The 15,574-nt window shown below is 47.5% G+C and overlaps 1 pseudogene; it reads right to left on the reverse strand.

Annotated features, from left to right (window-relative positions):
* Positions 1-14,468: 14,468 nt before the first annotated feature.
* Positions 14,469-15,312, reverse strand: LOC115333089 (annotated as a pseudogene).
* Between the last annotated feature and the right edge of the window lie 262 nt (positions 15,313-15,574).

Raw genomic sequence — 15,574 nt, forward strand, 5'->3', positions numbered from 1 at the left:
GCGTGTTCCTTTTTACTCTTTGCCACTTCACTCCCCGTCTCGTCAGTTTGCGTCGTCATTGGCGTTGAGATTAAAGCCATTTGATATGTTTGTCCTACAAGTAGCGCCAAATGCGTGACTGCGCGAGGTCCGTATCACGACCTTTGGAAGGAAATGACCGCGCAGCCCTGAAACAGCAGCCTGAGCGAACGGCGGCGGAGTGCGCGCTCGTGGCACGCGTTTCGCGCATTCGCACTACCTTCGTTGTGTTGGTACTTGGAAGAAACGCACAGCGCGAATTTTATCAAGGGGCTTTATAGACGCTTTACACACGCGCAAAATTACAGCCGGCATTGCTGACCTTCTCTTGTCTTTTCCATATGCCGAGCCACTGGAGCGAGCGTTGACAAGCCTCCACAGAAGCCAATGCTGGGGAGAAGGACGCAGTACAACCTAAAATAGCAATAACCTGCCCTGCTGTGGTTATGATGAAATGAAGTAAATGTAATAAGAGGAAACAAAAACTGAAGGTCGGTTATGGCGGCGCCCATGCACAGCTGCTGCAAAGCGTCTATTGGAGATGTTTCGGTGGTGCTCTCGGGTCTTCTACGTTACGTCACGGCCAGGATTTGCCCCACCGTGACGTCTTGGGTAGATATAGTCCTGATACTTATCAGTTGCGAACGACAAGGTTAATGCTGGTTGTAAAAAGCACAGTGGAATCGTGGAATCGCTTCATTCTTAAACCGACACCGTCAGTCAACAGCCTGACATCCCTCTTGCGCGCCAATGAAAGAAAAAGTGATTCAACTAAAGACATCATAGCTGACGTTTGGCCATTCGTGAAATGCCGACTGCAATGACGCTTTTGATCACTCCCGTCGCCCGTAAAACTTCTCGAGCAAGACCGAAAAGTAGTATGACGTCTTGACCAACAGCAACAATATAATTATATATCACAGCATCCGTTGAGTGACGAAATGAAAATGAGAATATTCAAATCGGAGCTCACTGAAATTATTATTATTGTAATTAATTTTTTTATGGGTCAGGACTTTGACAATGGAATTGAGACAGTTGCAAAAGATTGGAAAACCTGAAATTTTAATAACTTTTAACCAAGTTGAGAAACACGAAAACAGCTTTTCACCGTACACGAACACCCGCATGTCTTAATTACACAGATGCGCAATTACGCACGCGGTGGCTCATTCAGATGCGAGCACGATACTTCCATCCAACCCTCGCCTAGCGTGCTTTCTATCCTCGTGCTCGCTCTAAAATTATCTGGAAAACTCGGTGCCTCCACATAGTAATCTCAAACCTTTACCAAAGGCGTATTTTTATGGAGCACTTTCCCTTGCGAAATTTTAAGGCGCTCAATTCCTGTAAAAAAATTAGACCTACACCCCCGCCGTTATCCACGGAGGATAATTACGCAAAGGGGCCCGGTTTATTTTCTACACCTTAAAAATTCGTAAGGTAAAATGCACCAATAAAATAAATTCACCTATACATGATGAAAATTTTGGATTGACATGCTGGCGCCGATTTTCCCGAATGACTTTCGAGCCATCCTAAGGACTGAAAACATTCTTATAGACAACCGACACTCAACATTCTTATACCGACACTTAAAATTAGGGCTGGGCAATTTATGGATTAACCTTCCGATTAATCGATTAAGGCTTCAATCGCGATCTTTAACCGGTTAATTGTTTTTTTAATTGGTACTCAAAAAGAAGTGGACGCACGCATGGCTCTATCGTGGACGACCTCCCCGAACTAGGGTTCAAAGCCTGTCGTCCTAGGCAAACTGGATATATTCTCTGGCTCCAGGTACTTCTTTCTTTTATTTAAGTACATGACCGCACCATCAAACTCACTTCCTCGCGCCGAAAGCAAGTGTAGAGTCGCAGATCACAAAACAGCTACGATTTAAAATTTAAAATTGGCGCGGAGAAAATCCAGCAGCAAATGTGAGCTAAATTAATATAAAAGAATCACTAGTTTTTAAAACATTAATATAATGTGTTCGTATTATTTAATTCAATTTTGTTTTATTAATACACGGTTATACTTATTGTAATAATGGTTTTAATTCAATGTTCTGCGCGACAGGTCTCAACCTAAAAGAACATTCGTTTATTCTACAGGGTGTCACAAAAGAAAATTTACATGGTCTTTTTTACCGCAAAAATAAACTAGGCATCGCCGAACACTCATTCTCCGCCCAAAGGTAGCGCTAGAGGTCACAACCAGTTGCCAAAGTTCCAGCCCGATCCGATAAATTAATCAAAAGTTATAAGTGATTTTCTGAAAATTTCAGAAAATCACTTATAAGTGACGTAGTGCGTGGACGGAGCCTTATCTCCTCCCGACTTGGCTACGTCCCCGCGCGTGGATGTAGCCTCGGCCATTTGGAAAACAACATGCAAATACCGTAAAAAGGAACACATTTTTTTCGACATCTTGTAAACCCTGAGATGGGGAACGATAAAAAAAACGGACGAACACAACAACATCTTTTTGAGATTTGTTGTGTTCGTCCGTTTTTTTTTTTATCGTTCCCCATTTCAGGGTTTACAAGATGTCGATTGATTACCAGCTCGCCTCCACTCTCTCACTGCTTACATTTTTTTATTTTATATTTTTTTTTTTTCTGGAGAGGTATACATTTCCTTCGCTGTGAAGAGTGCGTCCGTTAGAAGAATCAGGTACTTCGGCGTCTTGTTTATTCTCGTTTGTCCTCCGCAAGACGAGGACCGACGACGACAGGTATTTTATCACCGCGTTCCACCTCACCACGCGCTTGTCGCACGCCCCGTGCCTAACAAGTCGACCGAGCACGTCCTTCGATTTATAGAACTCGTACTCTCATTCGGTACGCCGCAAGCCGTCATCACCGACAACGACAGGGTCCTAACCTCTCGTTCGGCTTCGCGGTACTTCGCCGACAGGCGCATTCAGAACATCCCTAACAGTACTTTACGCTCCCGAAGCTAACGGCTTTGTCGAACGCGCCAACGGAAAAATCCTTCCATGTCTGTGCGAAAAAGCGTCAACAGCGACATCGCCCATTGAAGCGATTATCTTCAGGCAGCCAGCTTTGAAGTGAACCAGCAGCCGTACGCTGGACTCCAGACATCACCGTTCGAACTCCTGTTCAACTTTGTCGCACGTCGACCAATGGAATATTCCCCGCTTCCCGACGAGGTCGGCGACGTCCGCGCGAACTGCGACGCTGCAAACGCGAACCTCTCTTACCTTCACGGCATGAAGCGTTCCTACGATGCAAAACATCGACCAGCTCCATATAGCGTCAGGGACAGGGTATATATGGTACACGAACGGCCTTCCTACCTCGAAACTTGGCCTGCTTTTCATCACCAACGTGAACAATCAAACCTACACCATTTCTGGGTTTACCCCGCAAGGCACACCGGATTGCCGCCAAGCTGCCGCACAATAACTCTTTTTTTTTTTTTTTTTTTTTTTACGAACAACCTGGAGCAATTGGCGTCGATTTCAACCAACTCGCCTTGCACCGTGGCAGATCCTCCGGTTACAGGCGCATAACGCCGACAACGCCCTCCACGATGGCTAGACGCATAACAGAGGATCATGACAACATTAACAAAATGTGCGAGAACGCAAGGATTGTGAGCTCGGGAGTGTAAGCAAATACGCTGGCAGCAAAGACCCGTAAGGAGAGCCTCCCCGACTCGACCGGATGGGGGCTCGACTCGACTTCGACCCCCGATGCTGGACCCCAGCGTGGAAACGAGAAAGAAGGACCCCTAGAGACACGATGTAACAGGAACAAGCCCAGGCGTGTGCATCAAAATAAAATACGTTTGAAAGAAGCCTGAAAACGAACGCGAATATAGCCCTCTTGTATCAAATTATTTCACAAAGTTTTCATTAAATCGTTTTGCGGTCTACAAAACCGTTCATTCCGTTATAACACTTTAAAAACACAGGCGAGCTGGTGAAGAACTTTCATAGTAACGGGAGACACGAAACGATAAAAATAACGCACAAGACAACAGGTCTCAAACACAGCTTTTATACCCGTTTTCACGTCAAGGACTCAAAGAGTCCGACTCCTTGCGAACCATTACTAATTTCCACCCTTATATGGAGAATTAAGATATATGTAGCTGGGATTCTACTATATAGACGCTTTGCAGCAGCTGTCCATGGACGCTGCCATAACTGACCTTCAGTTTTTGTTTCCTCTTAGTTCGTTTATTTCACTTCATCATTACCATAGCAGGCCAGGTTATTGCCATATTGGACTCAACTGTGTCCTTTTCTAAAGCATCGGCTTCTGTATTGGATCGTAAACTACCGTTCCAGTTGCTCGGTATCTCAGTAAGACAGGAGAAGGTCAGCAATGGCGGCTGTAATTTGGCGCGTGTGTAAAGCGTTTATATGTTATCAAGACGTACACGTTCCAGCGCCAAAATCATCGCTTCTTTCTCCGACAACCAAATCTCGTAAGACTTTGCGTCGCGCATACGAACATCTTTGTTTCATGTATGTGCTCTCCCCCTCTGTAATGCCTTCGGGCCCTGAGGGTACTTTAATAAATAAATAAACGCTCAAAACTTCCTTTTTTTCTTGAAAAAACGGGTATAGTTTCTTTGAACAAGGAACGCTCTCATATACGCCAAGGCCCTCACTACCAAAAAAGTACTATTTAAAAAAGGGGTATCACCATACACCCTTTTGTCCCATATAAGATATAACGCACCCCAAAACTTTAGTTTGACGCACAGCGCACAGACGGCCACACATTTTAAAAGGGGCTTGATAACGGAGCGATATAACTGATTAAATAGCTAAAGTACGTACCAAAGACCACAGAAAGAAAACACTGTTTTGCAGCAGGGCCAACAAAACCCCGATTAATATTACTTTTTTTTTTGTAGTCATTAAAACGTACATTAGCTATTAAGTTGTACCACACGTCTATCAAGCCTCGAGTGAAAGTTAGTACTGTCAGATCGACGTCTGAAGTTTTGGGGTGTCTTATATGGGACAAAGGGTGTGCGAATACACCCTTTTTTTAGAGTGTAGGTCACTGAAAGCCGGACATTCAGACAGATCCAAATGAATCATGGTCCCATCAACCTCCCACCCAGACGACCCCGCTTGATGACTGACCAGCCACATGCGATAACAGGCAACTCCATCAGAACCCTCACTAATATGATACACGCGTGACGAGATGTCCCTACAGCGTGCAATGACCGTGTCGACAAAACGGGTGTCCGTGAAACGTGTGCCCATGAAAAGTGGCCTGCGATACGTAATTCCACGAAGCGAGTTTCGACGAAATGAGAGGGTCCCGTACACCACTCCTGCCTGAAAAGTTACATCTGGGTTCTTATGTTTTTTTCTGGCGCCCCTGAAGACCACCAGAAAGGGGGTTGACCTTTCTAGTTTCTGCTGAGCTTTGAAAACCAAATTTACACCGAACCTCTTTTCCACTGATATAAAGTTATGAGATTCCACGTTAGTAAGGCACACACCGGGCACGTAGCCAGGGGGGCGGCCCATGGGGCCCGCCCCCCCCCCCCCCCCCCCCCCCGAAATCTTACATTTTGCTGGGACCTCCTCTCCCCTCTCCCCCTCATACAGCATTTTGTCATGGGCAGACCCTTCCTGAAAAAAAAAAAAATCCTGGCTACGTGCCTGGCACACACACAACATTCTTCACAACCGGTTTTTCCACAGGAGCCGGATTAAACCTTCAGCACCTTGAGCACAACTTTAACAATTACATCGTGGTGATTGATGGCCCGCTTCCAAACGACGCAACTTTTGCAACTCAACTGCCTCACCAACCCAAAACATACGGGATTCTTTACAGGCATTATCCATCGCAGACGCAATTACACCACTCTTAACTTTTTTCAAGTGACAGCTGTCAGCTGCCAACAGAGGCTTGGCTGATTGCTTGCCGTACCTCCAGCAGAGGCCCTTTTCTGTGTGCAACAGTAGGTCTGTAAGTACTTAATTCGACTGTTGCGATGGCAGGGTTGTGCGGTCCAATCGACAAGGACCGCCCAACCGTGTCAATGTGTACATAAATCTCGTTAAAAAAAAAAAAAAAAAAAAATCTCGGACAACACTGGAGCAATTCACGACCCGATACACACACCCTGTTTTTGAATAAAAAGAGAACCATCAAAGTCTACGGCAGTGGACTCTAAATGAAACTCCAGAATGCTGATAAAACTATCTACATTAATCCCAGTGGCAGACTGCAACTTCACTAGATTATCATCACACCACCTCCTGACCCTTATTAACAGCTCCGACTTATCCATAGAGTAACATAAGCCCTTGATGTCTACAGTTGTCACATCGCATCTTCTCCCGTGATGCGGATTCAATATTTCAATAATTTGCTCAGAGTTTTTGAGTGACGATGGACTGTTGCTCCACTCATGTCAGGCATTTCTAGATAAAAACCGACAACACCTTCTGCCAAGCTCAATTTTCGTTTACAACCATTTTAACAATTACACCAGGATGGAAATGTTACAGTTGTGCTCAACTTACGTACTATACGTTTAATACGGCTCCTGTGGAAAAAACTGGTTGTAAAGAATGTGTGTGTGCCTTTCTTACTACCTTGATCTCTCATAACTTTATATCAGTGGCAGAGAGGTTCGGTGTAAATTTAGTTTTCAAAGCTCAGCACAAATTAGAAAGGTTAACCTCCTTTTCGGGTGGTCCTCAGGGGTGCCAGAAAAAAACACGTGCACAACACGTGCCGGAACTATTGATGGCGTCCGCCCTCAATTATCTCTCTAACAGTCTTATCTTTGTGCCTAGCGAGAACAGTGGAAGAAGCAAATAATGATTTGCACTTGCAGTCATGCGTGGTTTCAATTGACTTTGCAGAAAAAGAGATAGTGTATTTGCGGTCCGCGGCGGGGCCACGGATTGGCTGAGATGTGGTGCGGTGACGCAGTGTGTATCTACGCTGAGGCTCTTGGATTAAATCAGTTGAAAGTAAGCGCTCTGTGGTGTTCTTCCTCCGTCTATGTCTTAAAGCGCAATCATGTTTTCTCACGCACAATACCAACTCGCCCAACAATCAGCAATGGCAGGAGAGTTCTGAGGGAGACCATGCGTATTTTGACCTCTGGTAATTGAGTTAGCAGACCGTCCCTGGCATTGGACAGTATGTCACAGGGTGTCACAAAAGAAAATTTATACGGTCTTTTTTACCGCAGAAATAAACTTGTCATCGCCGAACGCTCATCCTCCGCCCAAAGGTAGCGCTAGAGGTCACAACCAGATGCCAAAGTTTCAGTCCGATCTGATAACTTAATCAAAAGTTATAAGTGATTTTCTGAATATTTCAACGGGAAAATGGAGCCCATTTTTGACCGTTTTCGGTTTCTGGTGCCATAGAGCCACATGTGTGTGAAAACTCCGTCGGCTGCCATTTTCCCATTGAAATGTTCAGAAAATCACTTATAACTTTTGATTAAGTTATCGAATCGGGCTGAAACTTTGGCATATGATTGTGACCTCTGGCGCTACCTTTGGGCGGAGAATGAGTGTTCGGCGATGCCTAGTTTATTTTTGCGGTAAAAAAGACCGTGTAAATTTTCTTTTGTGACACCCTGTATATGAAGCGTTTTTTGTGTCTGGTTTCTAAGAATTGTTAGGGCTGTGCTGGAGCTGGAGTTGCCTGCTATCGCATGTGGCTGGTCAGCCCTCAAGCGAGGTCATCAGGGTGGCTGGTTGGTGTGAATCATTTAGATATGTCTGAATCATGAATCATATGCGTTCTGTCTGAGCGTCTGCTCTCGGTGACCTAGTGAAGAGGAGCTGTTTCTTTTCTGGTGGTGAGGGTTTTGAGGTATATGTAAGAACGTTCTTTTTTCAAATAAACTACAAACGATGTTTGAGACTTGTTGTTTTGTCCGTTTTTTTTTTTTATCGTTCCGTGTCTCCGTTTTTTATGGAACTTCTACATTTATTGATATATTTATAGGAGTAAAAATGCAAGGCCAAAAAATCGATTAATTTTTTATGCATAATATAGTAGGTAAAACTCATACAGCAGCAGGAGAAAAAAAAACACCAATACCCCCCCCCCCCCCAACAGAGGTCGGCATTTTAGGTCGCCCTCACTCACCCTCACCCTCACAGCCACACTTACCTAAGCCCCTCACTCACCCTCACCCTCACAGCTACACTCACCTTCAGCCCCTCACTCACCCTCACCCTCACAGTCACACTCACCTTCAGCCCTTCACTCACCCTCACTGAACCTCACGGCCCTCACGCACTCACCGCCCTCACGGCCCTCACGGCCCTCCCGGCCCTCACGGCCGTCACGCCCCTCACTCACTCCCCTCACTCACTCATGGCCCTCACGCCACTCACCGCCCTCACGGCCCTCACCGCCCTCACGGCCCTCACCGCCCTCACGGCCCTCACTGCCCTCACGGCCCTCACCGCCCTCACGGCCCTCACCGCCCTCACCGCCCTCACGGCCCTCACGGCCCTCACCGCCCTCACGGCCCTCACGCACTCATAGCCCTCGCGCCACTCACCGCCCTCACCGCCCTCACGGCCCTCACCGCCCTCACGGCCCTCACCACCCTCACGGCCCTCACGCCACTCACCGCCCTCACGCCACTCACCGCCCTCACGCCACTCACCGCCCTCACGCGCCTCACCGCCCTTGCGGCCCTCACACCCCTCACGCCCCTCACGCACTGATGGCCCTCACGCCACTCAGGCCAGCTTCAGATGGGGCAATTTCGCCCAGAAACTTTACTTCGCAAGACCAGCAACACGGGCCGCCCGCGATCACACGCAGCAACGAATTGCTGCAATTTGCCATCGTCGTCATAAAATTTTATTTTTCTTGCCCTATTTAGACACAATTACGCGTTATAAACGTGTTTTTATGCATTTAAATCTCGTTAAGAATACTAACGCACCTTTCTGAAACAGTTTATTTCCAAAAAAAACGATCGATTTCAAACCAGAACCAAGTCTTTCGGTGTCATCATCACCGGCACGAGGTATCACGTGAAAATTTTGCGTCCCTGATTGAATGCAGCCGCTTCAAACGCATTCGAATTGCTCCGAGTTGCATGGCCCTCACGGCCCTCACCACCCTCACGGCCCTCACGGCCCTCACCGCCCTCACGGCCCTCACCGCCCTCACGGCCCTCACGGCCCTCACGGCCCTCACCGCCCTCACGGCCCTCACCGCCCTCACGGCCCTCACCGCCCTCACGGCCCTCACGGCCCTCACGGCCCTCACCGCCCTCACGGCCCTCACCGCCCTCACGGCCCTCATCGCCCTCACAGCCCTCACGGCCCTCACGGCCCTCACAGCCCTCACGGCCCTCACGGCCCTCACTCACCCTCACACTCATGAATTTTCCTGGTTCAGAAACTCACTCACCCTCACCTCACCTGTGAAGATGAGGGTGAGTGAGGGTGAGTGAGGGCCCTCATGAGTGAGGTTTGCCGAGGTATGCCCCCCAACCAAAAAAAAAAAAAAGATGGCGGCGCCGGCGGCGCGCCGGATTTATTGTGCGGCGGCGGCGCAGGGCGGCGAGAGCAAGACAGGCGGCGCGGCGCGGCGGCGCACAGGTCTACTCGACGTTCTATGGCGGGACGAGTAAGTGGCTCTCGTTTCTTGAAGTTTTAATTGATAATGCGGCATGTCTTGCAAAATGAAAAAAAAAGGAAAAAAAAATAGCTGCATGTACTCAAAGGGATGCTTCAACGAAATTTGAAACATTCCCGTCGTGCTCAAAAATAGGTTGAATATGATCCACAATATCCGTAAATGACAACCACTCGTTTGTATTTTGAGCCTGGTGGCTGTATTTTTCGTTATAAACGGCCCACTCTGGCAAGCGCTCGGAGAAGGCCCAGCTGAGACCACGTGACATCCAACGCAATCGTGACGTAGGTCGTCTCGGGACGAGCAAAGCTACGGCGAGGCTGACGTCGAGAGGATGGCCTAGTCGTTCCAGCCACCGAAGCGGCTGCTTTTGTACGAATTTTGAGTGACGGGTTAATCTTCTATAATCTTGTAGGGGGACAATAGCGACTTCTGCGACGCACAAAAGGCATTCTCGGGAAGAGGGGAGTTCCTCCTTCCCCTCTTCTCTCGTCGTGGCCGGAGGCGAGACACTCACCGTCACTAGCTGTCAAGGTCCCTAGACGGGGATTACAAGCGAGGCGTTAGCGACATCCACCAGGTGCTCTTTGCTAATCGTTTAATTCGTTTTAAAATTCCTTTTCGAGACTTTTTTAACAAGGTATTGGTATGTTCGATGTAATACTGCTCCTTTGAACTCATATAGACCAAAAAATGAGCGCCGAAATTTCGTTGTATTATCCACCAAAAAACGAGCGTCGAAATTTTGTTGTAGTATCCTTAAGGATACTACAACGAAATTTCGTTGGCCTAAACCAAAACGCAGGTCACTAGTGATCAAGCTTTGTGGTCCGTAAGGGGTGGCACGAGGGACACTCGTTATGAGGAGGAAAGGGTTAAGAAACCGTTGAATAAGAATCAATAATTATGTAATCAAGCGGAAATAAACCTATTTGATATACTAACCAAGTATGCATCATATTCAGACTTCATTCTTTACGCCTGCAGGGTCTACACACCAAGAATAGACTATTTCCGAAATTCAGTCTGGCCACTTTGATCACTATCATCATCAGTGGAACGGCATCTGCGCCATACCAATGGCGGCCTTCTAGTGACTGATAAAAGGAGACGTTGAAGATGCTCCTAAGCGGATCTTGCGAGGCCTGTACATTCGGGGGGTCAGTATACGACGCGACGTAGGAACGGAACACAAGAGCTACGTAAGCGTTTATTTCTAATAACTCAGATTCAGTCAATCTGTGTGCGGCACACAATCTGCTTTAAAGGGACCATGAAGGCAGTTTCGAAGTTTTATTCGACGGTTGAAATGGATGGCAGGCATGTCTCAGATACTGTTGACCAAGTTCTAGCCCAAACAGAAGTTTGGGTGCCGCACCAATCGAGCAAACAGGCGCGGTAATAATAGCGCCGGGAACGATGCCTGAGACCCCACCGAGGCGGCGGCAGAAAGGTGAACTAAAGTGCGCCGAAGCGTGACGACAACGGGCACCTCGTCTGGCGATTGGTTCAAACGATAGACGCGCTCTTGGTTTCGATTTCGGTGGTGAGATGTGATGAAAAAATTTTATTTGAACGTTGGATAATCTTTTGAAGTTGTAGTTGGGAATTAATACGTTTCATACCGAGTATAAAAATCATAATCTGAAGCGATCCCTTCGTTTGTCACTGGTTGAACGCATCCCGCACTGCTACCTCGGGCGCGTAAAAAGCATCGAGCAAACATGACAAAAAAAGAAAAAGGTACGAGCGTCGGGGGCGGCGGACTTTTGGTTTTGGTTTCGTGCGTCGTCTCGTGTTCGCTTTGCGAACTGTGTTCTCACCAATCATGCCGCGTTTATGCGCAGTAGTAGGTTGCGCGAAAGGTCGGCTAAAGACGTGCGGTCGATCTGGCGACGTTAGTTTGCATAAACTGCCGACCGATGCAGCAATGCGCAGCATTTGGTTGCGCGCCGTCATCTTGCGTAGAGGTGTGGACAGCGGTGTCAGGATTTGTTCGTTGCATTTCCGACCAGAAGACTTTGAGCAGCACCTTCACGTCAGCCTGAGTCTGGGTAAAAGTGGGGCGGGGAGTCGCTCTGGAGGCGGCGACCGAGGAGTTGGTGGTAGGTCTAGGGCGCCCTCGTAAAGCGCCAATCCAGAGTTCTGCGTCCTTATCAGCCTCTCCCGTTCAGTCGGCGTGAGGTCGCTGAAAGGGACCTCAAACTTGTTTGCGAGCGCGGCGTTGTCGTCCATTTCTTCCAGGTTTTCTTCACAGACCGCCGTGCACTAGAGCGAACCACGGGAACCACACTGAGTGTGCACTAAATCGTACCGATCCCGACGGTGCTCCCTGACGTCACTTCTCTTTCCAGAGGCGAAAAAGGGAAGAACTCGGAATGTTTGTTTCGGTTTCGCAAATTTATTTGCAGGTACAAAAATAAGAGTCACAACGTTCTAGAAAAAATTGTGTGGCATGCCAAGGACCCCAATGCTTCGGAAAACACCTTTTTTAAAAAAAAATTAAATTGCCTTCATGGTCCCTTTAAAGCACGTTGGTGTATAGAATTTTCTCGAGGCATCTGAGTGGGTTGTAGCTTTGTTCTGAATGCAGGTTCTTGGTCACCGCCGAACTGAAAGTGATCCAGAAAGAACTTACTGAACAATTCCTCCCGTGCTGTTGACTCGCGAAACTGACGGTGCCGATACAAGTTCATTTCCGCCATTGATATCGCAAAACCTAAACTGCTTTACAAACCACCAGATGGCACTGCATTTCGGAAAGGGTCTATTGTGTTCACTGCATGCGGTGGAGCTTTTGAGGACACTTGCATCTTTGAACCCCCAATATTAAAGAAACAATCCAGACTGGCAAACTTGCTGCATGGGGCTACACTTCTTCCAACTCTCCCAAACATTTGGTGCAGCCGAAAACAAACTTGAGAGATGTTAAAATGTGATTTATTCCTTTATACCTTCATGGACCTTTCTAGGCATTGCAGAGAGGCTACTTAAAACTGCCCACATGATAATAACATCATATAGCACATTGGTATTAATGAGCACAAAACGGGCCCAGCTACTGAAAATAAATATTACACTCGTAAGAAATAATCATTTTTGTAGCTTGTTAATTATGATGACAAACACACCTCTGAGCACCTAGTTTAATAGTATGTGTTGATGCATTCTTGTATAGCAGGTCATTTCATATACATATGAGCAGGCACGTAGCCAGGATTTTGTTCCGGGGGGGGGGGGGGGGGGGGGGGCCCGCCCTTGACAAAATGCTGTATGAGGGGGAGGGGAGAGGAGGTCCCAGCAAAATGGAAGATTTCGAAGGGGGGGGGGGGGGGGGGGGGCCTGGGCCCCATGGGCCTCCCCCCTGGCTACGTGCCTGCATATGACACAACAAACCCTTTGCAAAACCCCATCAAGCAACATTGACTGCCGCCATTTTTGCGCGGCTTAAATCATGTTAATGGGCCCGTTCACGTCGAACGCTAATGCAGCATTCGAGTCCAATAGACGCTGAGCCGAGTTCACAGCGACTGCTGACGTACCATTCTTGTCAAACAAATGCCCTAAGTGTGAAAGCCTTGGGTAATTGGCACAGTAACTACTGTACTTTGTTTCATCACAATTTGGCAGACGTCCAAGACTACAGTCCCAGCCTCCCAAGTGAGCCAATATGCACGTTGGGGAGAGGCATGTGTCAACACGTCATTAGAGTGCTCTCCTTCTGCAGAGACTTGTCGTATACCTTCACTTCGTCTCTCTGATTGGCTCGAGGGGGCTGTGGCGGTTGCCCTTTGCCAAGTTATGGTGAAACGAAGTATAGATTGAAAATAATGGCAATCAAAATATTGCAACAAGACTGCTTCTCCGGGCAAGGGGCGAACAGAAATACAACCTATCTTGTCCAGGTAATTAGAACAAGTAAATAATCAACCGACTGATACAACACACTCTTGAAGCAAAACATTATGGCTGCAATAAATCCTACGAAAGGAAAAAAAAAATGTGCGGCTGATCTTTCATTTTCGAGTTGCATTAAATTTAACGAATTGTTGAAATGTGTGGTGCTACCTCTGGATCTCTAAGGAGTGGGGCTGAATTTTTTTCGAAATTCTATATGTTGGAATGATGGACTAGCCCCTTCAGGCGCGAATTAACAATTTTTACTGGAAAAATAATTTAAACTTATTTATAGAAGCAAAAAAAAAAAAAAAAGAAGAAGAAAAACAACCTAAAAACTAAACGTAGTGTCAAAATAATTTTTATTTCGTTTTTTTTATGTTTTTATTGCGTCCACAATTGTGCACATTGCACTCCAAGCAGGAAAATTATTTCAGATATTTCAAACAGCTTACTACACATTTTCTTGACACATTCTTGTGAGAGAAATTAAAGAGAAGGGTGTTTCGTCTAGGAACCTCGACCCTATAGATCTGCCTGGATCTGCCAGCCTACTGTTGTGATTCGGAGAGCCCAATAAAATTAAAAAAAGAAAAAGAGGCAGGGCCGAGGCGGCCTGCTGCAAAGACGAAGTCTCACATGCCAAAGCGGGGAGGCGAGCACCGGCGGGCCCAAGGGCGGGAACGGCCCGGAAGAGACGACACGTCGAGCAGGTTCAAGGTCCAAATACGTACTCATTCATGGTTTAACAAACCGGGGGCCAACCGCCCCGGGGGAAATCCACCTGGGCGCACTGGCCCGATGGGTGAACATTAGCGCCGCCTATAGCTACGATGGATCTGTGGCAGTTCGTGATGCCACCTAGCTAGTGTGGTGAAACTTTCATGATAAAATTGAAATACAACACCTACTTCGTATGAAATAGGAAGAAGCAGTTCTTCTGCGCCGACAAACAAAGGAAAATGCCGCACTTCTTTCAGCGAATTCGGCTTTTTGAGCTGCAATCTTCTCGTCTGCACCGTTGGGCAAACGGCATGCTCACATGTTCTGGCCAGTGATAGCAGCCGTCGTACCGGACTGTGTTCGTGGGTAGTGGCTCGGCGTTGTGAGCCTTCTTTGCCACCGGCTGGGGACTTTCATTACTTGGCCGACCGCGCTTGTTTTGGGCTGTCTTGTTGCATGTTATTAGGCTATGGGCGGCATCTGTCTGGAATGCCAGCATCTCCATAGTGTTCTTTTTGAGCAGCCTTTCCTTATCCGCGTCTTTTACATAGTCCAGCCAACTGTTTGCCAAAGAGAAAGACGCGAAGTGAGATATTACTCTTACGGTCCACTTCTTCGTTTTCGTCCGCATGGGGTAGAACGACATCACGAAGTCAAGTTTGACGACTCCTCGCATGTACTTGTTGTACGGAGGGATTACATCAGGGTAGTCTACGTCAATGTGCGTGTTTTTTTGGACTCGCTCCACCTTGCCGGCGTTTCCGGTTCCCATATTCGTTGAGGCCATGTTGACCACGCCATTGTCTTGCTAACAGACCAGCACAGTGTTTCCTTCCTCAGAAACTGATCAGTGCATCCTCTACCTTCTTTCTTCATCTGTTTTTCGGTCTTCAGCTGGCATCCAAGCAAGCGGTTCGCGCTCTAATCGTGCCGCTGGCCAAAATCCCTATCTCCTTCAGTTCAAGAAAAAGCTTCACTGATGAGAAGTAGTTGTCCATAAAGCACTTTAGATCTTTTCCTTGCGGCATTGTCTGGACAAGTCGCATTACAACGGAGCCACCAAGTCCGAGGTAGGAATGCAGCGCGCTCACACCAGTGGACAAACACCTTGACCCCATTCTGGGTTTGGTTTTCCTTTGACGAACTGCTTCGCTGCGACGCGACCGGTAAATGCAATCATCTGTTCGTCCACGCTGTTATGCTCGAGAGGCTCCAGCAGCAAACATCGCTGCCTGATTGCTTCAATGACGGGACGAAGCTTCCAAAACTTGTCCTGGCTGTTTGGATCTC

The sequence above is a fragment of the Ixodes scapularis genome, unplaced genomic scaffold (assembly GCF_016920785.2).
Source record: "Ixodes scapularis isolate PalLabHiFi unplaced genomic scaffold, ASM1692078v2 PGA_scaffold1__304_contigs__length_218370807, whole genome shotgun sequence".
Classification (NCBI taxonomy): domain Eukaryota; kingdom Metazoa; phylum Arthropoda; class Arachnida; order Ixodida; family Ixodidae; genus Ixodes; species Ixodes scapularis.